Source organism: Danio rerio, chromosome 14, assembly GCF_052040795.2.
Source record: "Danio rerio strain M-AB ecotype USA chromosome 14, GRCz13ab, whole genome shotgun sequence".
Classification (NCBI taxonomy): Eukaryota; Metazoa; Chordata; class Actinopteri; order Cypriniformes; family Danionidae; genus Danio; species Danio rerio.
The window spans coordinates 27,267,286-27,293,204 of record NC_141034.1 but is presented as its reverse complement, the minus strand read 5'-3'; the positions used below and the strand labels follow the sequence as shown (position 1 = coordinate 27,293,204).

The following is a 25,919-nucleotide window of genomic DNA, read 5'->3' as shown; positions in this document are numbered from 1 at the left end:
TTTGTGTTACATTATCAGCACATTACTAAACTTTTACATATGCAGTCAAGCCAAAGTCTAATACAGGCCGATACATAAATTGAATTGCCATTCTGATACTAAGACTAATCATTCTTCTCCTCAAAATCAGCTTTTATCATGCAAGGCTAAATAATTCCAATAATGCTACTTGTCATTTTTAGCATTTACTACTAGAGTAAAACATTGGGAAAGTGGTGAACACAGAAACTAATAAAATACCAAATACCAAAAAAAGGTAAAGGTGTTATATTATACATGCATGTTATAGATATAAATATATATAAATAGAAGTTATAATTATCTATATTTAAGCATGTAGTAATTAATTAAAATTAAATCATACATTCAACACATTGCAGAAAGCACACATTAAGGGTCCACGAAACCCCTTAAGTAAATTTTTTGAGATCGTAACAGGTGTGTGTGATGAGCATCGGTCAAGACAATGTTAGCACCTGTTAGCTTTAATTGTGGGGAAAACTGGATAATTTGGAGCTTTTGTCAGCTAATTACAGCTTCCGGGTTTAAAATGCTTTTTTGGGGCAGGATCAAAATCAGTGACTGAGTGCAGAGCTACAAGTGCAAAAATGACGCGTCAGTTTCTCATTATTATTCATAGTGGAGTTGTCTTATCCTATGAGAAGAGCCGGCTTCTTAATTATTCATGAGAGCACGTGATTTCCGAAGGAAAGGCAGACCTGCCAGTGCCAAGCCCAAGCTGTGAGACGCGGACACATGGCACACAGTATTTAGCTGTTCTTGAAGGGTCATTTGTGTTTGTTTCCATGATCCGCGGGGTTTGTTGGATGTTTTCCCTGCAATGCTGTCAGGGCTGATACAGCAAAGCTCCATGTGTCCAGCAAGCGTTTTTGTCGGGAGAGCAGTATGAGGATTGGAGAAGGCGGACTTTGTCTTTTATAAGGAGTTTGTTCACATTTAGACACATCGCCGTGCTGCTGTGTTTGCCTAAACCCTCCAGATTACTAGCAGGGCTAATGGTTAAAATAGACAAGTCAAGAGACCTGCCGCCCTGAGTTTGCATTCAGACCCAGGAATTGAGGGATCAGTCCTCATTTATAATGTTTATATGAACACGATTATATTTATAATGATATCAATTGTGGTTATCTGTATATCAAATTATGAATAACAAATGTAGCAGGCCATTAAATGTAAACTTTGTAAACTATAAAAATCATGCGTCTCCTCATGGTTTGTGTCTCATTTTGTGAGCTAACTGACAACAGTTGTTCGCTCCCCTCCTTCTCCCCTGCTGGCCCACTCCTGCCCTTTGCTCGCGGAGCTCCACAGCCATTATCATGCATCTTTTGAAAAAAATCTGAGGTAGACTTGAACCGAAAGTGACCATTTAAAATAAAGAGTGATCAAAAACATTTAAAAGTGCTAAAACTAAACTGCAAAAAGACTGTTTTTCTAAAACACAAAACAATAATGTTGTGTTAAAACCCTTAAAAATTATGTTAGGTTCCATACAACTTAGACATGCGTTTCAATTTTTTAAAAACACTTTCCAGTAGGGCTTGGTGATAAAATCGATAAAAATTACCTGAGACAAACAGAGCACTCAAACACTGCAGAGTGCATCAAAGCTGCAGCAGCAATTTGTCCGTTAGTAGTTTTCTGAGAAAACGGTTGATGGTTGCCTAGTTATGAGAGATGCCATAGAAGGTCAGAATAACAACACAAGTGAAATTGAGTGCCGTATAGCATCAGTGAGGGGATTGTAAATAAAAAAGGATGTCACCAGAGTGGCTTTTAGGTTTCATTACAGGTACATCCCAGCCACTAGCTCCCCATCTAAATGATTTTAGCATAGGGAGTAATATAGTCATTAGACTTCACAATTATAATGTTTAATTATGTATTTAAATAATGATGGTTAGTTCCTTTACTTGAAATCTCAGATTTGGTTATCATAATTAGTTTTGTTGACAGGTTTACTGTATCATTATTATTATTCACACCTTACAGATGTTGATCTACCTTTACCATTGCACACACCTTGTAACATTTTATTTATCAAGTGTAGCAGTCTCTTTAACACTTATGTTAATTTTATTACGAAGAGATCAGATAATTTGTTTAGATTTTTTTGTTTTAGACCAGGGGTGTCCAAACTCGGTCCTGGAGGGCCGGTGTCCTGCATAGTTTAGCTTCAACACACCTCCCTGGAAGTTTCTAGTATATCTAGAAAGGTAAAAATATATACTCAATAATTATTGATATCGAATGATATAAAACATGATATTATGATAATTTGTTTTGCAATTCTGCCCAGCCCAACTTTCTAGCTAATTCACAAATCATGCTTAAATGTAATACACATATATTGCCAAACACATATACCTCTTTCTAATTTTAGTGAATTTAGAATATTTTAAACAAGCGGCTACATAAACAAGGTCCTTCATTTGCATAAAACACATGCAAACATTTTTAATGTATTATAATGTATTTTATACATAATAAAATAATAAAATATTTTAATGTATACATATTCTGCAGATTTTCTAAAGTTCTTTCAACAATCTCAGCAAGCATGACATTCTCAACAGACACACTCTTGCCAGATCCTCATGCAATGTCAAGTGTGCAGTTCTCAAAACAAGCTCAAAATCATCACAATAAGCATTTATTTCTTCAATTATCTTTTATAAGAACCAAAATACCAGACCTATCATTAGCCAGCTGTACACACATACATCTGTGTTGCTATTCAGAGAAACTGTGCATCTAGAACTATAACATGGTTTTTCTTACTCACTGTATACAGTATTCATTCATTAATTTTCTCTTGACTTAGTCCTTTTATTATCTGGGATCCCCACAGCGGAATGAACCACCAACTTATCCAGCATATGTTTTTCACAGCGGATGCCCTTCCAGCTGTAACCCAGTACTGGGAAACATACAAACTCATTTGTACACATACACTATGGCCAATTTAGTTTATTCAGTTTCCTTCTACCACATGTGTTTGGACTGTGGAGGAAACCGGAGCACCTGGAGGTAACCCACGCGAACATGGGGAGAACATTCAAACTCCACACAGAAATGCCAACTGATCCCGGACTTGAACCAGCATCCTTCTTGCTGTGAGGTGATAAGGCTTACCACTGAGCCACCGTATCACCCTGTTTACAGTATGTCAGGGGTCACCAAACGTGTCCGGTGTGCTGCAGATTTTAGCTCCAACCCAAATCAAACACACCTGAACCAGCTGATCAAGGTCTTTCTATGTATACTTGAAACATCCAGGCAGGTGTGTTGAGGCAAGTTGGAGCAAAACCCTTCAGGGACACCGGCCCTTCTGGACTGAGATTGGTGACCCCTGCAGTATGTTGTGAGATATATTAAAGATTAAACATAAAACACAAAACAAAAATTTTCAGACCATGTTAAGACACAAAAAGCTATACAGTAATGTAGCAAGTTATAAACAGAACAGCTAGTGCTCTTATATTTGTCTTAACAAATTATTGTACTGTATGTGTTATTGGTTCAAAAATTGTCAGATGGTTTGCACAAATTTGATGCACACTATCAGACAAATTAGAAAAAAAAAATCACAAAAACTTTAATCAAAAGCCATTTTCAATTAATATTATTATTACTTTTTTTTTGCTTTTTTGAAAAATTAAGCAATTTAACATACTTTAATGCTAATGAATGGCACACAGAGCACTGAAGTGATACCACTGAAATGTCATTTTAAAGGTGGATTTATAAATAAATCAATTATTAGTCATTGTTATGATTGATATGACTTCTCAAAATATTCCAGATGCATATTCCATTTAAACATTCATAAATACCACCCAACCCTTTTTTAAATTCTTTTTTTAATTGCCAAAAGTCAATAACTTGCTGAAGGCTTAGTGGGTGTAAATCCTGAAACTTCACTGCAAAAAAAAAAATAATAAAATAAATAATAAATAAATAAAATAAATTACATATATATATGTTGGAATACTTCAATGATCTGAATCTATTACATTTGAAGAATGTCGGACTTCTTATTAATATTCTTCAAAATTTATTATTTTTGTGTTTGTTCAAAAGAAAAAAGAAATTCACAAAAGTTCAGAACCAACTAGGTTTTGGGAAAGGTGAGGAAGGGTGAACGAGGGCTGGGTGATATGGCCTTTTTTTTTTAAATCCCCATTTTTTTCATGAAAAAGAATTGATTTACAATTTCAAATTTATGTTGTCATATCATTCATATAAATTACTCACATAAAGCTAGTGGGTTGCATTGTCTGTTGTCTGCATTTTGTCTGTGTTGATATTTACAGTAATGAACTGTCTTCCTTATTAATTGTCTTATCCATCACTACTTACTGTGAGAAATTTATGGTGTGGCGTGCTGTTTCAAATGCGTGTGTCGGACAGTAAATGTGTGACTGAGAGCCCTGCCTGATTAATGCCGTTTTTTCGACGGGCGTGTTTGTGCGTTTGTGTATCCGTGCAACGTTTCTCCAAGTTCTTCCCTGCTCGCTGACACTGCCATGTTGTTCGTATGTTTCTAGGGCAAATGCAGAGGGAACTACAGCAACCCAGAATGAAGCGTCACATGTTAGGGTGAAAACGGATTTTCATTCAAACAATTCATATATAATCTACACACTTAAATTAATCGTTAAAATCAATTTATCGCCCAGCCCTAGGGTGAACTATCATTTTTTGGTGTACTATCTCTTTAAATAAGTAGATCTTATTCTCAAATTGGTGACGCAGTGGTACAATAGGTAGTGCTGTTGCCTCACAGCAAGAAGGCCGTTGGTTCAAGCCTCGGCTGGGTCAGTTGGCATTTCTGTGTGGAGTTTGTATGTTCTCCCTGCGTTTGTGTGGGTTTCCTCCGGGTGCTCCGGTTTCCCCCATAGTCCAAACACATGTGGTACAGGTGAATTAGGTAGGCTAAATTGTCCGTAGTGTACGAGTGTGAATGACGGTGTGTGGATGTTTCCCTGAGATGGGTTGCAGCTGTTAGGGCATCCGCTGCGTAAAACATATGCTGGATAAGTTGGCGGTTCATTGCGCTGTGGCGTACCCAGATTAATAAAGAGACTAAGCTGAAAAAAGAAATTTTATGCATGAATGAATTTATCTCAAATTCAAATATATTCTGCATTGTATAAACATTTATTAATTGGCAGGTAATATACATTCGGAAGGATGTTAAAGTAAAAAAAAAAAAAAAAACGTGAAAAAAAAGTGTTCAGCTTTCAAACTTTGAAATAAAATTCATAAAAGACATAAGCTAATAATTAACCACAAGTCTTGTGCATTCTGGCAAAACTGTTATTTTCTTGCATTTCAAAACTGCAGTCACACATCTAGGTTTTGTTCAGATCTGTAATTGTAATGTCAAAAATCATGAGTGCCTCCTTTTATCACTTTACTTCGTGAATGCTTTGATTTAAAGATTAATGTCAAAAGCATCATTCTGAAAACACATTATGTTATGAAATCAAGAATCAGCCAACAGTAACATTATCAAAAAAACAACCTTGTCTTGATTGGAATGATTGTTTTCATGTACAGTAAAATGATTAGTACTCAGCGTTTCTCAAATAGCAGCATGCCACCTGTTACTCCTACTCTAATGAACTCTGACCTCTTGACATGTCATAATCCCCACTGCCCTGACTAAGCTATTTAACAGTTTATATTAGACACATACAGTTTTAACTCAACTTCAGCAACACAGAAATGCCAAATAAAAGAAAGTGAGGATGTGTAAATGGAATAATATACACAAAATGGTGAAAAAAATCCAACTTGAGACATTTTTTTAAGACTTGCATAAAGAACAAATAATTTCAAAACAAAACATGTTTCTCAGATTCTGTTATTTAATGACACAGAATGTCTCCCACATGCAGCTGGATATGAGGATAACTGCCAGTTGCTAATACTGTAAATGTGTTTTAATCAATACATGCATATGCATTCAAATTAGATTTTTTTGCTGATGTGTCAATGGACAAATGAGAGGTCAATTAAAATTGGATTTAGCTGATATTGTAATACACCTTTTAAATAAAGTCGTAAGAAGATTATTTTGCCAATTGACAATTCAATCTATACATGTTGAGGGAGTTCTCAGTAAAATCAAATATTTCAGTTTTATCAATGCATATTTGATATTTTAGGATCACACACACATACAAAACTACCTTGTTTTGGTTTATGAGGCCTCTCCATTGGTGTAATGTATTTTATATTATAATTGTGAATGTAAAAACATCCCGTTAACTATAATATTTACCAGTTTTTAATTATGAGGACACAATGAATATCCTTATAAACCACATCAATATTCACCAAAAACAGTGTGTACACACACAGAGATTATGTTTATATAAATAATCACGCCTCATTTATACTATGAGAGACTTGTAGTGGCAAAGCAACCAGCAACCGTTCATTTCAACAAAGAGTGAGCGACTTCCAGCAACCACTGTCTATGCGAATGACAGTGACTGTTGGCGACCAGGTGGGCGTGTCGAGCGAAGACAAAGTTGAGAATCGTTCAACTTTATTCAAATGAAAAAGCAACTTTCTTGAGTGGCAGCCAATAGGTGCACCAGTAGAGCTTACAAGATCCTCTCTCAGCTTGCACAGATGCCGGTTGTATTCGTGCTGTATATACCTACACAGACCTGTGTTTGCAGTAGGTCGTCACCCAGAGCAGTAGCTATAAAGTTATCTAAACTAAAAATACCGACCACATTAAAACAATTGTTTTCAGAAGTTTTTGAACCGGTTCCTAACGTTTTGAATTCATCTCTACTTTTAGGATATGTTCCTAAAACTTTTAAACTAGATGTCATTAAGCCTCTCATTAAAAAAAACACACAGCTTGATCCCAAAGAACTAGTAAATTATAGACCCATTTGAAACCTGCCATTTCTATCAAAGATTCTAGAAAAAGTCGTACCTGCTCAACTATGTTGCTTCCTACAAAGAAACAAAATTTATGACAAATTTAAATCTGGACCATAGCACAGCATTTCACTAGAAGACTAGAGCATTTTTCATAGCACAGAAACAGCACTCCAAAGAGTTATAAATGACCTCCTTCTGTCGTGCGATTGTGGTTGCATTTCTCTTTTAGTGTTATTGGACCTCGGTGCTGCATTTGATACAATCGATTATAATATTCTCCTTGATAGACTTGAAAATGATGCTGGTATTACAGGAACTGCACTGGCTCGGGTCTTATCTATCTGAACGTCATCAATTTAGTTAATGAAGTGACATCATACGGATAAAAAGTACATTGTGGGGAACCACAAGGCTCAGTTCTTGGTCTGTTACTTTTCACACTACATATGCTACCGCTAGGCGATATTATTACAAAAACAGAGTTGGCTTCCACTGTTATGCTAATAATACACAACTTTATTCTGTGACCACTCCCACCTGCAGATTCTCCACGATGGACATCCAGCGTTCTCCAGCCTCCGACGCCTAGACTGCAGCTCAATACAAGACGTTTGGCCATAGAAGAAATGATCGTGCCCAACTGAGCCTGGTTTCTCTTGAGGTTTTTTAATCCTTCTCTTGCCAATTGCTGAAGTTTTTCCTCACTGCTGTCGCTACTGGCTTGCATGGTTCGGGTCTTGTGGAGCTGCACATTGATGCATTTGCTTTTCAGCGTTTGAACTCTCATCAGTGAATATTAAACCACACTGAACTGAACTTCAACACTGACAACTTAACTGACACTGTTTAAATTTACTATAATCTTCTATGTGAAACTGCTTTGATAAAATCTACGTAAAATCGCTATAGAAATAAAGATGAATTGAACTGAATTGAATTAAAAGTTGATGCAAGTATGAATGAGGCATTATTTGTAGACTTTGTAGCTGCCTGTCACTCCGACAATTAAAACAGTTAGTGGGCATTTCCACCTTAAGGTTGCTTACAGTAGGTAACGTTTATAGTAATATTCATTGAGAGTGAATTTATGTGCTACTGAAAGTAAACATTGTTCAGAGAAAACACTAATTATAAGTGAAGTTTCATAAACTAATTTCGAGAGGAGCACGTGATATGATTGTGCACAGCTGGTCACTCATCCGTAATCAGTAATAATCCAATCAGAATGATCCAAGCTTAGTATAAATGGATCACTTTCTCCTCATTGCACTACCTTCATTTTGGAAGAATCCCCCCTTCCACCCCATCTCCTCCTTTTTCTCCCCTTCTAAAGGGGGAGCGATCGAGACCTACCTGATCTCGGTTCTCCTGATATGCTTCTAGACCGGGCGGGAGCCCTGGGCTCAAATATCTCCGAGCTCAGGGTTCTCTCCCGGGACAGCATGCCAAACCTGCTATAAGTGCCAAGCATATCTAAGTGGGAACTCTTGAAAAGGAATCAGTACATAAAATGCTTGATTACTAAGATGATCAAGAAAAAAGTGTGTTCTTTGTCATTGCGGCTATTTATCTGCAGCAAACAAAGGTGTGTAGGTGTACTGCACAGAGAATACAACCAGCTGCTGCAGGACCTGAAAGAAGATCATGCAAACTCTACCGATGCTCCTATTGGCTGTCGATCAAGAAAGTTGCTGTTCATTTGCATAAAATTGAAGGATTTTCAACTTTGTGGCATTTTGCTGTTGCTCACATACCCTGAGGTCGCCAGAAGTCACTTACTCTTCATTGAAATGAAAGGTCACTTGTCGATTTGCCACTGTGAGTCACTCGTAGTTTGAACGCAGCTTAACTCAGAAAAGTTCTTTACATGTTATCAGAGAAAAGTCTTTCAAAGTATTGTCAACAAAATTAAGAAAAATTCAAATAGGGCCATTCCCACTGCACCAAAGCTTATTTCTTCAGTTGAACACAAAAGACATGCCAAAGAATCTTGGAAAGCAGCAGCGATTAACTTGCATGGTATTTTTGTTTCTTCTAGAGATGTCAAGAGCTAAGTTTCCATCCACCTATTTTATGTGCATTTTGGATAAAAAAATAATAATAATAAAAACAAAATAAAAAAGTTATTCAGCGGATGGAAATGCAAAGATGCACATACATTTTGAAAATGTGCATAAAAAACATATGCACATAACTGAGTAGCATAAACTTTTTATTAGATAAGAAAAAATGCACAAACTATGATGAAAACACTTTTACAGAAACAAATTCTAGTATTGCGCATTTAAAAAGGTCATGCGATTTTGTTATAAGAGATCATGTGATGATAAAAATGTGTGCAAATGGACAAACCAGCAGGTTGAGCACATTGTAAAAAATCTGAATTGTTTTTTTTTTTTTTTGGTCATTCTAAAATGCCTTAACCATTTCAGTATTAGTGTTATTATATTATTAATGACCTCCAGAATCAAGAGCATCTGTGCTTCGCATCTGACACCTTCAAACACCACTGCACGTTCATTGCATGTCAGGATTGCCTTCTGAGGTAGAAGTATTTTATTAAATAAAAAAAAGATTCACACAGCTTCTCTTACCAAAGCAAATTCCGTTTTTACTGTTGATATTTGGTGCAAGTTCCCCAGAAAGTGGTGATTTTATTCCCTTTGACTCATTGGATGGAAGCACTGCTTTATCTGCATGTCTTTTATGCAGTATTCTTGTTTTGCACATAAAGTTAATTAGCATTTTTGGATGGAAACATAGCTATTGGCTGCTGGTTTCAAACATCCTTTACAATGTCTTATTCTGCATTCAACAGAAAATAGAACTTTATAAACATTTAGAAGCACTTGAGTGCAAGTAAATGAGACTATGAACCATCTCTTTAACATGCCCCAATCAATGAACAGAAACACAAATATTACATTCTAGTCCATAGTGACTAGCATAGTGGAAGTTTAGATGAAATTACTAACAGGAGCTTCATTGTGTTAGTAATTTTAGGATTGGGATTTATTATTTTTTTAATTGGATTTGTGTATTTGGTCTTGCAGCTTAAAGGGAACATAGTTTACCCCTTGTCATGATTTAATATTAGTATTAAGGTTCTTCTGAGTGTGCCAGTTTAGGTTCAGTTTAAAACACAGTTCAGATTTTTTTATTATAATGTGTTAAACAGTGTCATGTTGGGGGCGTGTACACAGATTGCTGTTTTAGGGGCGTGTTGCTTCACATGAAAATAACGTAACAAGGGGGCGGAGCCAAGACCTCACCCGCTCTGTGGTTGCAACAGACAGGCAGACTGAGAGAAGGAGCAGGAGTGAGAGGATCAGCATTCAGCCGTACATGTACAACTCGGACACAGACTAAGCAGAGAGTCCGAAATTATTTGTCTTTGTATAGTTTTAAAGCCAACTGTGTGCTAGTTTCAAGTGCCGAGCTTATACACCGAGACTAATAACCATGCACACTGAATTAACTTTGACTGAGGCACCAGATGCACCGCTCGAAGCCGCAACACGACACACCAGACACTCTCTGTGGCGCGGCAGAAACATGAAGAGTCCCGAATCGTCACGCCATGAATTTTAGAACTCTAAACACTGGGTTCCATCAGGGCACACACAACAGCGACACAAGACTTTAAGCGCCGCCGCATGCACCCTGACAGAAGCCCACGCCCAGAATTCCAAAATGCATGGCGATATGTGAGCGTCGTGCCACGCAGAGCGGAGCTTCTGGTGTGCGACCAGCAGGCAAGTTGTTATATTATTTCCAATGGAGGGATGTGCACATGAGGCAACAAGCTTGCACTTTTCCAGCTCCACCTAGTTAAGATCACAGGAAGCTTCTGTGAACGTGAGAAATGCAAATGGCTGAAGTTTAAGGTAGATGCAATGAGAAGTACACATGTTTGCACACCTAAAGGTACAAATAATAATTTCGATTAGAGCGATAATGTGGAGAATATTGATCTTGTGTTGAGCCAATGCGCCTTGCATCTCAAAATAGAGCAAGGATGTTCTTTTAGTGATATCGCTTTGACTACATTTGAAAAAGGCGGACGTGAAACGACAAACTGAGGATTAGGTGACGCGTGCCACTCAATCAATATTGGTGGGCGGGGGGACCGCACTCCTACGACAAGTTGCGGTTGCTCTGAAAACCGCTCCAATTGGTCCATCATTTTTATGTTGTGCATTTGAGAAAAAAAAAAAAAAGCTATGGGTGTGTTTATATCACCCTAATATGAAGGTCTATACACTATACTTACACACATGTCTGTCCAAACAGCTTGAAAAGTAGATTTTTTTTTACCATAGATGCCCTTTAAATGTGTAGTCAAGTGTCCAAAACAAGTGGATGTAGTTCAGTCTAAGGTTGAGCCTAGAGGAAAAAGGAACGTGATTGGTTGCAGCCATCACAACTGACAGAAAAACGTTAGCAAAAAATCCTTCCTTATGATGAACACCACTATATAATGTCTATTCCTCAAACTCGACTGTAGCTTGCAGGGCTGTTAGCAACGTGTTTGAACTTATGAGGCATATAAGACCGCATTTGGGCAAAACGGACATTAAAAATGCATTTGAATCCATCTGAGGTTAGATTTCAGTCAGTGGCCCTGTGAAAACGATTCAGTAATGGCACTGGCCAGCATGAAACAGACATCATCTGCACTCCTATCAAGCAGAAGATACATCTCATTTGAGGGTATATTCAGTCAATGAGATTGGAATTGGCAAGAAATAACACGTAAAATAAGACATTTACAACATATACATGCCACTCATCTTCAGTACTACAGCATTGGGAAAAGAATAAATAAACAATCTATTAAATCACTTAAACGGCATCCACTGTGGAACAGATGCTGGGATTTCTGCGTACAGATAAGTGCAAGTTCTTGTTATGGAAGCACTAATGATCCCATTATGACAATGACTGCGTCTCAAACCCAAGGTGCATCGTTAGTGCATTTCATGCATATGATTCCCAATAGTGTTGCCTAGATAGGAAGCTCAGCAGGATTTGAGACATCGCTTAAGTCAAAACATTTATTCAAAAATGGGAACATAACAGAACATCAGGGGACTTTAAATGAGTAGATAGCATGGGAAGTATAGTGTTGTACAACACAGCATACTGACACACAGTTTGCATTAAAGTAATCCACAGCATTTTAGCAAAAGTTACTCTTAGTTTTGAAAACAAAAAGTGAAATTTGAAGACACGGTATTAAAGATGGAATATGTAAAAGTACAATGGAAGGGTCCCAAGCAACAAATTCAATATTCTAAGAGGGGGTGAATGGGGGAGGATAGGGTTTGGTAAAAACAAAGCTAAATGTAATTTATCTTTTAACAATAAAACATGATTATAGCCATTTGTCTTTATAAACGGCTGTACATTCATTTAACTGTATTAGCTTTGCAGTTCAGTCCGATTATAACAGGAAAATTACACAGGTTTGGAGTTTTAATAAATCAGCATTAATAAAATATGAAATGCCCAAAGAATCCCTCCTATAAGCATCCTTGTAGTTTCTTCACAGAGTTGAATATCTCCAAACCACAACTTTGGATGTCAGATGACAGTTAAAATGACAAAGAACACAACATGTATATACATCCGAGAAGAAAGATGAGTGTATTTAGTGTTGCATTTCTATTATTCTTTGTTTCTCATAACTTGTGTTCTTTTTTCTGGAGGAACCTCAGTGTATTGTTTCATGAATACAAATTGTTTTGTAAAAATACATTACGGCCTAATTCCAATTCTATTTTATACTTCTACCCTCACCCCTACACCTTCCCCTTGGCCATTGAAATGGTTTGTGAATGAGTAGGACTGAAAATTATCACACGTCATAAAGTCATCACTAACTCATATGCCACACAAAATGTAAGAATGTAATCTGTGGTAGTCATTCCAGAAGGTGCAAGCACAGTAACGTTTAACAGATTATTCACTTGCAAAGTTGTTTTGAGTCTATTGTGACCTGTTCACGCTGTTCATTTTCAGCTTGAAAACATATGAGCCTCTGGTTTCCTCAGGTGTCCGCTTTATACAGAACACACAGTACAACTGGTGCATCATGTTGCCAAAAAATGAAACTGTACTGTGTATTTACACAGTGCTCATTTTCATGGATACAAAAAAAAAAAAAAATCAGTGTTAAATTCAGTGCCACTACACTTTTCTGACAATGCTCTATCAAGTTATAGGTTATCACAATCGAAAACATGTTGTAGGACTATGGAGTGGCTGTAATTATGTAGCCGGAAGTCATTAATTTTTAATGGGATCCAGTGCTGGTTTCACTGGTTTGGCTGTCAAGGAGTGTTGAAATCAAGTAAACTTTATGGTAATGAGCTATGATGCAGTTCGGTGGCAAGCAATCGGAATATAGAAGTCCACCGCTTGAGAGGAGTCCAGAGAACACAGTCCTGTGAACTCCGAGCACAGTTGTTCTTAAGGGTTTGAATATTGCAGCTAGCGCTGGCTTTCCAGTTATTCACAATGTTTTCTTACAGGGACATACATAAAAAATAAAAAAAAAGTAGCTGGCAATTTACTGATGGGCATTATTGTTATACATATTTTTTCTTTAAAAAAGCAGGAATCTTATGCTAACTATAACGACTTCAGAATATTTAAGACATATTGACACATATTGGATGAGAGGAGCACAGCCACACCACACGCAACAACTTAATCTTCCATCGTTAAATGAATTTGTAAAAAAAGTGAGCAACATTTTCACGCTGGAAAGCATACTTTATGTTCGAATTTAACTGATTTGCTGATGTGCTGCAATGGCCCCTTTAAATATGAGATCAATGTGCTAAACTTTGACACTCTTGCTAATGGAGCTGTGAAGATAGACACTGTTGTTCAAATGGGGACAAGAGCGAACTTGTGAATGCACAGTATAAGACTATCTTTAGCCATATAGACATGACCGCAAAACATGAACATCTTTCTGAATAAAAAAATGCAAATTTTTTGTAACAAAATTTTATATTACAAGAAGTACTTTAACGCCAGTGCTGTGTCGCAGTAGGTAGCGCTGTTGCCTCACAGCAAGAAGGTCGCTGGTTAGAGCCCCGGCTGGGTCAGTTGGCATTTCTCTGGAGTTTGCATGTTCTCCTCATGTTTGTATGGGTTTCCTCCGGGTGCTCCGGTTTCCCCTTACAGTCCAAAGACATGCGCTGTAAGTGAATTAGGTAAGCTAGATTGTCCATAGTGTATGTGTGTGAATACAAGAGTGTATGGGTGTTTCCCAGTGATAGATTGCAGCTGGAAGGGCATCCACCGCCAAAAAAATATGCTAGAAAACAGAAACACATATGGTTTTAGATAAACGATGAGGATCTATTATTTCAAAAAGGCAATCATTTTCAATTAATGCAATCTAGGAAATCAAGGTTTTTGTGTGTGTGTGTGTGTGTGTGTGTGTGTGTGTGTGTGTGTGTATGACATGGGCCTGTCTAGCTGGGATCACAACAGAGACAATAAATGCTGGTGAAGTCTGCTTCATGCAAAATGCTCTGTATATTATTCCAAGTTCATTGTAGGCAAATGTAAGAAAAAGAGTGTTTTTATATGATTTGTCTCAGCCAACAAATAATTAAAAAGACAGAACCGTCCACATTTTAATTCAAGACATGACGCATAATGCACTGCTACTGCTAAACAAACCTTCTCCCTCCATTTTTAGCAGTAAAGAAAAGTTGTTTAAGTAGATTGATGTCTTCTTTTTACCAGCACTGCAGCTCATTGAGATCAGATTGTGAGTGATAGTCTGTCAGTGAGAATGGGGCCTGATAAGTGAACATTTCTAAATATAATGTTCAACACAATGCACATGAAGTACAGAGATGAAAGTATATCTTTTAAACGTTGCAGCGTCAGAAAATGTGACAGTTCCCATCTTCTGCTGCTGAAAGTACCTTATTTGCATTGCCAAAAGACAAAATGCTGAGAAGTTCAACTTTGGGCCAAGTCTGTTAAATGTTCTTTCTCTCTTTCCAATTAAAATCCTGGCTTGGTTGTCGCAGACAATTTATTGTGCTCAAAAGAGAAGGCAAATTATCCTACTGCGCATTCATGGACTGAGATGGGCCAGTTGTACCAATTCTTGCAGAAAGACCAAACCTCAAATGCCTGCTTGGTCTTCAGGACCGAACAGAACCAACATTTGATGCTTTTACTGTAAGACTAGAACTTTTTTCAATGTTTTTTTTCTTCCGTAATGTGAAGAAAGAAAAGCTTTTAGCCATTCTGAAGCATTCATTTCAGGAAAGTGTGGCTGGATGTAATGTCTCCTAAGTGCTGCTTGCATTTGTGTTTTATGGCGTCGGCTTACAATGGTACGAGAATGAATTAAGTGGCTTTCAAATTGCAAGCATCTAAAAGGATCAAAAAGAACTGCGGGCTAAAATTAGTGAGCATGTCTACACTGTTTACAATGGAATCCTAGGATTGTTTATAAGGACTGCTTCACCTAAGAATCAAAAGTATGTCATTATTTTCTCACCATCATGGCATTCCAATCCTGTTTCACTAGTCTGTATGACTTGGATGCTATGTTCTTGATGGCTTTCATAAACGATATTCTCTTTCAGATTTGATGGCAATGGTAGATGGACTAATATCAATGATGACTTAAATTTCTCTGTTCCTTGTACAAAGCTATTGTTTGGCTTCAGAAGACTTGTGCATTTTATTCCGTCTTTATGAAGCTGTTGTTATCATGTCAGCAGATTGAAAGCCAGTTTAAACATTTATACAGAAAATATTCCTGTAGCTCAAAAATTGTGTGGCACTGGCAAGACCATTCTCATGAATTCCAATACACGCTATGATAAAAGTTGAATATGTCGGACGCAATGTAAGCTTGGATAAAAGTGTCTACAAAATGGATGAATGTTAAAGTAAATGAAAACAGCTGTTTTGAAAAGTCATTTATTTTCTTTTCGGAACAAACCACCAACTTATCCAGCAGGTGTTCTATGCAGTGGATGCCCTTCCAGCCACAAACCAACACTGGAAAACACCCATACACTCTTGCATTCACACACATACACTATGGCCAATTTAGTTTATTCAATTCACCTATAGTGCATGTCTTTGGACTGTGGGGGAAACTGGAGCACCAGGAGGAAACCCACACAAACATGGGGAGAACTCCATACAGAAATGCCAACTGATCCAGCTGGTGCTCGAACCAGCGACCTTCTTGCTGTGAGGCGATCGTGCAACCCACTGTGCCACCATGACGCCCAATTTTGAAATTTTGAAGAGTGGTGCACCAAAATTTAAATTTTGACCATTTAGGATGGACATGCCAAAAGGACATTAAGTAATTATACTGTGTACTTGTTACAGTGTAACTATATACTACAAGTACAAAGTATTATTATTTAACTGCATGTACTTACTGTACAATATGGTTAGTTTTGGGGTAAGAGTAAGTTTTATTTTATTTATTTATTTGGTTATAACTGTAGATCAATGTAAAATAACCTATTGTAATCTCTGCAATTATATAAAATAAATAAACAAATGCAACATATATGAACACATACAGCCCCTTACAGTCTTCGATATATCAATTACAGAAAAACTACACACAGCATACATTTAGTCCTTATTAAAATTCAGGTTTTAAGTTTCTGAACGATTCATTCGCTCCTTCATTTTTGCTGGCATCTCCTTTGTTTTTGTTTTTTTTGTGCTTCACTCTCCAGTTTGTCCATTACTGAAAGGATTGGATGTCAGAAATACTTCAATAATCATGAGCACGTTATTATCATTAGCTGAAGAAGTTGATATTTCAAATATAGATACACAGCGAGTGATCGCAAGTTGCCTCGAGAAAGTGAAACAGCTTGCACTTTTAGATGGTCTTGTAAAACAAAAACAGGACACAGCAGTTTTTGTTCTTCTTGGCTTTGTTGGCTGTCCATCAAGACGATGACATTGTTTGTCTGAGCTCGGGTCAACCATGGCTATTTATTATATTCATATAGTATTACGGTGTAATGTCTCAGCAGTGCATTTAAAAATGTTTTCATTCTTCTGCTTGTGTTTGCACAAGTAACACTTCTCTGTAAACCAATAGCGTTCAACTTCGCATCTAACTGCACCTTTTGGTACCCTTTTGCTGTGCTACGTACTCTTTGCAAAGGGTGCCCAAAAATTGGTATGGTACGGTTCGCTTTTAGGTACCTTTTGACAGTGGAAACGGCCGTAAAAACATACCGAGCCGAGCCAAACCGTACCACTCAAAGGAAACAGGCCAATATTAGCGTGTGGCTTTGGTGATTATAGCGATTAAGAATTACATGACAATTTTACTCTCTTTACAAACATACTGTGCTTTAAATATGTTTTAAACTTCAAATCACAAAGAGTTGAAAAAGATTTTTAAATCTCAGTTTCTTAGGAAAAAAAAAACACATTTATACATATTATTAAAGAAACATGGGGCCTGTCAATTAATCGGTGGGCGGGGAAAACCATACTCGAACGTCACTTTGCATTGGGCCTAAAAATCACTGGGATTTGCATCCTGTTTTAATGTTAGGAAATTTCTAAAAGGAGACTTGGGTTTATATCACCCCAATATGACACACAGTTTTGTCTAAACAGCTTACAACCGTTTTTTTTTTTTTTTTTTTTAATCATAGGTGCCATTTAATTGATATTTGTGATAAAATCAACACAATTTGGAAGCTAAAACGTTTCATATCAAAACTAACAAAGCACAGCTTCATAAAGGATGACAGACACAACAATTATTTTTTAACTCACACATCAGAAATACAGCAGCATATACATTATTAAATTAAAATTAAAGTTAATTGAAAACAATAAAATTGAAGAACTGGTTACAGTTCTTCAAAACCTTCCGCCAAAAATAAACGAATAAATTGACAGGCTACATTTTGATCCATCACTAGCCAAGACACTCTTCAAAACTGATTTTTTTATGCGACACTATCACACAGACAGAATTTATAGCATGATTCTGATCATCGCATTTGCTCCTGAGACTGGCTTTAAGGTGTAGCATCAGCGTGACACAGATGTAGACCTTCTCTGATGAACACGGTCTTATCAGACAACGTCAACCAACCGCCATCAGGAGATGAGGAGATTACAAATCAGCCCATCTAACACCATTCATCTCCAGCACGACAAGCAGCACAGCTCAAAACAACCTCAAGATCCAGAGCTAAAAATCGCCACCCGTGAAGAACAGCAAATCAACAGCTGAAATCATAAAAAAACATTCAACAATATAATGTTTAATGTTCTGAAGAAAATGGCTCTATTCAAACCTAACAAGGTAGTTAAGTATATGAGATGCAATTCTTTATATTGCATTGTTTAAAAAAAATTAAACAAAAACATTTGTGAATGATAGCACACTGACAAAAATGTTTTGCCTCTGGAGCAAATCATTATAATGATGAGCATTATTTTAACAGAATTGGTGCTCGGTTCTCCACTGCATTTGTTACCATAGGAAACAACCCGCGGCTTGGCCTCTGATGTGGAAGTGCCTCCAAAATGGCCTTTTTATCTGCAGTTATTATCCTCATATGTCACTGTCATAGAAACAACACAGCAGCGTGACAGAAAGGGCATGCGGCGTATCAGAATATTGTTTGGAGCGCCGATTATCACCTGCAATGTGCTCTCCAATTGTGTGGAAGGGAAGACATCTCTAGAGACTGTCCAGATCTCAATATCACAGCACTGAGCGGCACACGCATACGGTTCAGAGCTAATATTTACATACTTTGATTGTCAGTACTATAGTTTACATATAAATATACAAAGTGTACATTTAATTACATAATTATTTAATTATTGAAGAATAAATAAAGCAGCACATTTCACAATTTAATTAAATCAATTTAAATGAAGCACTATGAAAATATTTTAAACAAATAAAAAACAAACATGTTGATTTACTTAATGTATACACATACACTCACTTGCCACGTTTTTCAGGTACACTGTCCAATTGCTTGCTAATGCAAATTTCTAATCAGCTTATCACATGGCAGCAAGTCAATGCATTTAGTCATGTAGACATGTTCTAATTTGCTGTGGATCAAACATAGCATCACAATGGGGGGAAAAAAAGGGGATTTAAGTAACTTTGAACGTGGCATGGTTGTGCCAGACGGGCTGATCTAAGTATTTCAGAAACTGCTGATCTTCTGGAATTTTAATACACAACCATTTCTATAGTGTACAGAGAATGGTCTGAAAAAGAGAAAATATCCAGTGAGAGGCAGTTCTTTGGGCGCAGCTGATAGAAAGGCAACAGTAACTCAAATAACCACTCATTACAACCGAGGTATGCAGAAGAGCATCTCTGAATGCACAAAATGTCCAACCTTGAAACGGATGGGCTACAGCTGCAGAACACCACACCGGGTGCCAATCCTGTCAGGTAAGAACACGAAACTGAGGCTAGAATTCGCACAGGCTCATCAAAATTAGGCAATTAAAGATTGGAAAAATGTTGCTTGGTCTGATGAGTCTTGATTTCTGATGTGACATTTAGATGGTAGGGTCAGAATTTGGCGTCATCAACTTGAAAGCATGGATCCATCCTGCCTTGTATCAACAGTTCAGGCTGGTGGTGGTGGTGGTGTAATGGTGTGGGGGACATTTTCTTGGCACACTTTGAGCCCATTAGTACCAATTGAGCATCATGTCAACGCTACAGCCTACCTGAGTGTTGTTGGCGACCATGTCCATCCCTTTATGACCACAGTGTACCCATTCTCTGATGGCTACTTCCAGCAGGATAACATGCCATTTCATAAAGCGTGAATCATCTCAGACTGGTTTCTTGAACATGACAATGAGTTCACTGTACTCAACCAATAGAGCACCTTTGGGATGTGGTGGAATGGGAGATTTGCATCATGGATGTGCAGCCGACAAATCATCAGCAACTGCGTGATGCTATCATTTCAATAATAATCTTCGAAGAATACTTCCAGTGCCTTGTTGAATACATGCCGCGATGGATTAAGGCGGTTTTTATAGCAAAAGGGGGTCCAAACTGGTACTAGTAAACTATACAGTAAAGTGGCCAGTGAGTGTATGTGTTTGTGCACGCACATGTATGTACTGTATGATTGTAGAGACAGGCTGATACAAACAAAACTGCCAAACTGTAGAGACATCATCCACATCTGCCCAAACTGTGCCCAGGCAGAGATGGAGATAAAGGAGCACTTTCTCACCCGCTACACAAACTATCAGCACATCAGATTAACACTCTACCACAAACTTAGGAGCATTTACCCTCGATTCAATAAAAGACAGCTTCAATATTTATTGGGGGAAAATCAGATTGTATCCGTTTAAGCGGCAATAAATTAACGCCTGTCACAAAAAGAGGGAGAAGTATTACTACTACTACCATTTACTGTGTTTACTTTGTTTTATCATTATATGTGTATGTTGTTATTATGTAAACTTTATAAATGCTTTGGCAATACATTTATAACATTGGTCATACCAATAAAGCAATTATTAAATTCAACTGAATTGAAAGAGAGATAGAGATACCGACGCACGGACGGACGGACAGACAATGATAGATAGGTAGGTAGGTAGGTAGGTAGGTAGGTAGGTAGGTAGGTACTGTAGGCAGGCAGGCAGGCAGGCAGGCAGGCAGGCAGGCAGGCAGGCAGGCAGGCAGACAGACAGACAGACAGACAGACAGACAGACAGACAGACAGATAGACAGATAGACAGATAGATAGATAGATAGATAGATAGATAGATAGATAGATAGATAGATAGATAGATAGATAGATAGATAGATAGATAGATAGATAGATAGATAGATAGATTTTCTGAAGCATACCAATACCATAATATGTTATATAATGTTTCTGTTTCTGTAACCCTCACACTGCCAGTTTACTCAATTACAGTTTAGGTTGTTTTAGCAGAAAACAGAGTATTTCACTTCAACCATGAAGGCTGCCTCAAAGTATGCAGGCATGGTGAGACTGGTGGGTTAAACAATTTCTTTTTTCAACAGAACAAAGTGTACACTTTATACTTGAATGTCATTTATAACGATATAATTGAAGTGACACACTCAACACGAATAATGTCGAAAGTGTCACTCATATAAGTAGCCTGGAAAAGTCATGTCTAAATGGAGCAGCTGATATGAACTAGTGGTGTTCACTTTGGTGTGACGGTCAAGTCCATGTGATTTTCTGTAGGATGTCCCATTTATCGTTTGAAGGATATTCCAAATACCCCTCATCACATCACAGCAAAACTACTGCCTGCTTTTTAATTTATACATTCATACGTCACCATGAATGTGGACTGATAATGCAGCTTGAACCTTGCTGGGCTGGTGGCCATGTTGAGACCAGCAGCCAGGTTATGTATCATGTGTTTATTAGATACTAAACTAAAAATACAACCATCCATATAAACAGTTGTCAATAAAAACACAAGCAGTTAAAGACAATGAATATGAGCCAGCAAACCAAACAAACATACAAATCTTCAGGAGGCTGAAATGTTCGTTGTGCATCCAAGGTCCAGCCAACAACCATAAAATCAGCACCATTTGTGCTGTTAAATGGGTTTTGCTTTGTGTTTCTATTAAAAGAGCAAATATTAGCCATTTAACGTGACTACAAAACACAAATGAAGCGCCACATGAAAATAAAGCGCAATGGTGAAGAGGGAGATATTCTGCCTGCAGTAAAATGACGCTTGAGACAGAGCACTCATAAAAGATAATGGTATGAATGTAATGGGAGCGAAGCTAAATAAAACTAATTAGGATATTAGAACATGTTGAAGTGAATCAGGGTTGGAATAGCAATTAGGAGGGAGCAATGACCAATAGAACAAAGAATTGTATATATTTTACACAATTATACACATTGATGAGTCACAATTTCAAATCAGCCTGCCCAGGGCTACATTTACACAAATCCACAAAAGACTCTCCATCCACACTCATGTTTGTCAGGCATTTTCCAAAAGTTGCTGGAACATCTGAAAACCACTGCTAAACAAGTAACCATTCTGTACATACAAACTGACATTAATCTTTAACAGTTGCTATCAAACTGGAGAGCTGCCAAAACAACAATGGTGCAGCGGCCTGGAACTCTTTGTCATGTTCCTCAAAACAATCCGGAACATTTTTTAAAGTGTGATAGAGCATTTCTTGAGAGAGACCACTGCTACCACACTTCTGCCAAAGGGGATATACATGGTCTGCAATTATCTTTAGGTAGGAGGAGGTATGTTTCAAACAAACTTTCATTTGAATCCCAAGACACAAGCTTTCATGAAAAATAGTGAGCCAGAGCAGGGAACGTAGTGGTAGTATTTTGTACAAATAAAGAAACACCATTAAGATCATCCTACTTACTTGCTTAGACCAGGGGTTCCCTAACTTTTCAGCCTGTGACCCCCCCCAAAATAAAAATTCATGTGACTCATGACCCCCAATATCCTCTGAGTTGGTTATAAACATAAAAACATTGAACACAAATCAATAGGAACTACATAAACAAGCATATTGACAACACACAAAAAAAGGTGCAACAGCCTAAAGGCAAGGTTGCTGTTGGAAGTAGTGTTAGTGAGGCGAGCAGGGGAAGCTCAACCTGTGGTCTGCGTGAGTCCTAATGCCCCAGTAAAGTAAAGGAGACACTATAATGTCAGTGTGTGCCGTCTTTCGGATGAGACGTTTAACTGAGGTCCTGACTCTATGTGGTCATTAAAAATCCCATGAGACTTCTTGTAAAGAGCAGGGGTGTTAACCCTGTATATCCTGGCCAAATTCCACTAGCTCTTACAGGTCATGGCTTCCCAATCATCCCCATCAACTAAATTGGCTCAAACATCATCTCTCCTCTCCACCTATACTGTGGCTAGTGTGTGGTGAGCGCATTGGCTCACCCAAAGAGCTAATTTCCTGGACCATTTCTTGGTTACATTTGCACCATCACTAGCAGTTATTGGGATCCCCTGTAGGGCTGCATGACTAATCGAAAAAAGATTGCGATCTCGATTTGACCCTACACACAATCTTAATTCAGATTTTTTATGATTCAGCCAATTATATTTCAAGGTCAGAAGAGAAGCGTAAAGGCAGTTGCACATTGTCATCACATTTTTTTTTTATATACATTTTATATACGTCATTCATTTCTGTCTTAATGCAACAATGTATTCGCAGCCACGAAATTAAACATGAGCTGAGGCACTGTCTGTTTACAGGCATATGTCTTAAACATTAAAATCCAACATCAGAATTATGAATAGTTTTTGGTAGTATTTTGGTGTCATCACTTACTGTAAATTAACAGTCAGAACATATTTAAAGTTCAATCAATTCCACCATCGCAAGTCTATACAAAATTTAGCATTTTAACCATTGGTAGACCTACAGTACACAAAGGCCTAATAATATTATTGTTGTTTTACCACGTTTAAGAAATAGCAATAATAATAGCCTACTCATTAGGCATTATTTTACATCAACAAGATTGTGAGAATATCGTGATCTTGATTTGAAGCAAAAAAGTTTGTTGGTGTTTTTCTGATGGCATGTGTTTTCTTAACTTGCAGTGTGTTTGAGCTTTCCAGGCTTCCTTGTGATGGAAATACAGTAGAAGGATGATGTATACGTTATGTGACTGAAACAGCAACGATGAGGACTGAATCATCAAGCTTTTCCATCCAAAGATGCAAATTAAATGAATGCACAAAATTAAAATGTTGCATAAAACATTTCCACTGTTTTCATCCAATGAGTCAAAAAAATGACAGTCACTTCCTGATAAACTGGCACCAAATATAAGAAAAAAGGCACCGCCACATAAGTAACAACCTTATAAAAGCCATTTTAGGAAACATTAGCACCTTATGGTGAAGACCTAGCAAATCAATTATCTCCTGGGCAACCAAACTTGCCCGAGCATCTGTTCGACAAGACAGGATTAGAAAACTAATATGGAGGAACTGGAAACGTAATACTAATATATTACTAATATATATATAATATATCATCAAATATAAAAACAGAAAATTGCTACAGAACAAGAAGTCAGTGTGGGTTTTTTTCTTATATTATATTATATATCTCTTAAATTACTTGTGCCTTTGAAGACTATTTGGACATAAACACATCATTAATCTAATTAGTCATTCGCCAGTGTTTCACTGATATGTTTGGGAAAAAGCTATTGTCAAACATCATGTACAAATGCAAACTCACTGCATCTTCAGGGTCTCCAAATAAAAAAGTGGTATAATTTTAGAGGTCAGTTTACCTATCCATCCATGTATCCATTCATCTATCCATCCATGCATCCATCCATGCATCCATCCATCCATGCATGCATCCATCCATCCATCCATCCATCCATCCATCCGCCAATACTGCCAATAGGTCTGCCAATAGGATTTAGAATAAACATCATTCACAGAAAAAGATGCAGTCTTTAATGTCCTTGTTAGTGTCTGCTTTCCACTCTTTCCTAGTGCGGTTCTACTTTGTAGCACAAAAAAAAAAAAAAGAAAGAATATGGGCTAAAAATTTGGCTTAGAAAATGCCATTAATGTAGCTCTTACTATACCTCCATGAAAACAGTCCACTGTCTTGACATATTTGTGGCTTTCATGCTATTAAAGCATATACATTCAATTTGATTAGTTGATTAATTTGATAGTCGGCTCGCTCTCAATGGCTACTTATATCTCAATGCAGGTTTAAGAGTAAGACAATCAAGAGCAAGGTTGGAAATATTTTATTTTCTTTTAACGAAAACTGTACCAAATAGGTAATTTTTTAATAGTGCACCTAAAGGTATGAAAAACATTACAGTTGAAGATTATTAGCCCCCCTGAATATTGTGCATTTACCCTGTAAACTGTATATTTTCCCCTAATTTCTGGTTAATGGAAAGTTTAATGTTTAATGGATAATAATTTCTATTTTCTTATAATTGATTTCTAATATCTGTCATGATGACAGTACATAATATTTCTCTAGATATTTTTCAAGATATTAGTATTCAGATTAAAGTGAAATCTAAAGGCATAATTAGGTTAATTAGGCAAGTTAGGGTAATTAGACAAGTCAATGTATAACAATGATTTCTTAGGGGGGTTAATAATATTAACCTTAAAATGGTTCTTAAATTAAAAACAGCTTTTTTTCTGGCTAAAATAAAACTAAAAAAGACTTTCTTTAAAAGAAAAAAAAATATTCTAGGAAATACTGTGAAAAACAACTTGCATTGTTAAACATCATTTAGGAAATATTTTTTAAAAATTCAACTAAAAATAAATAAAAAATAAATAAATAAATAAATCACAGGAGGGATAATAATGTTGACTTTAACTGTATATATGTTTGTGCTGATAGCCTCATGGTCAGCGCTCTGACATGTACTGGGAATGCACTTCAGTTGGCCCAAGTTTGAGCCCCGACTCTCAAACCTTTACCAAAATCAATCCCCTCTCTCTTACATTGACTCTCACTTAATTTCACTTCCTGCCCAGTAACGTTCTTATCCTAGAAAAAATAAATCTTTAAAAAAACAGCATGTTTCCCATGTTTGTGACTTCCGACAGCTCAGGCATTTATGTGGCATCAGAATGAGGCACTGAAATTGGTTTTCTGAGTTTGTGCAGTACATTCTGGAACATAGGTTTCAGTACCCAACCCTAACCAAAGATATTTAGGAGATATTGAGGAGAGTAAAGCAGTATATAATCATAAGTGTGCGTTACCGAACTTTTTTTTTATGTATGCCCCTGTAAGAAAACATTGTAAATAATTATAAATCCGGAGAGTAATCAAATCCTTTGCAACAAACTTTGGTCAGAAGTTCACAGGACTCTGGTTGACACAGAACTACATCATAACTCATTACCAAATTATT

At 37.1% G+C, this 25,919-nt stretch overlaps 2 protein-coding genes across 13 annotated transcripts in view; both read right to left on the bottom strand.

Annotated features, from left to right (window-relative positions):
* The window catches only part of atp7a (ATPase copper transporting alpha), an 813,718-nt gene that overhangs the window by 39,535 nt on the left and 748,264 nt on the right, over nucleotides 1-25,919 (bottom strand). The gene's annotated exons all lie outside the window — the stretch shown is intronic.
* The window catches only part of enox2 (ecto-NOX disulfide-thiol exchanger 2), a 403,572-nt gene that overhangs the window by 310,163 nt on the left and 67,490 nt on the right, over nucleotides 1-25,919 (bottom strand). For 4 of the 11 annotated variants that reach the window (XR_015507402.1, XR_015507399.1, XM_087281444.1 and 1 more), the window contains exon 2: nucleotides 24,303-24,423. The exons of the other annotated variants lie outside the window; for them this stretch is intronic. The gene's annotated coding sequence lies outside the window, so the exon portion shown is untranslated. The remainder of the gene's footprint in view (nucleotides 1-24,302; nucleotides 24,424-25,919) is intronic. 11 annotated transcript variants of the gene reach the window in all.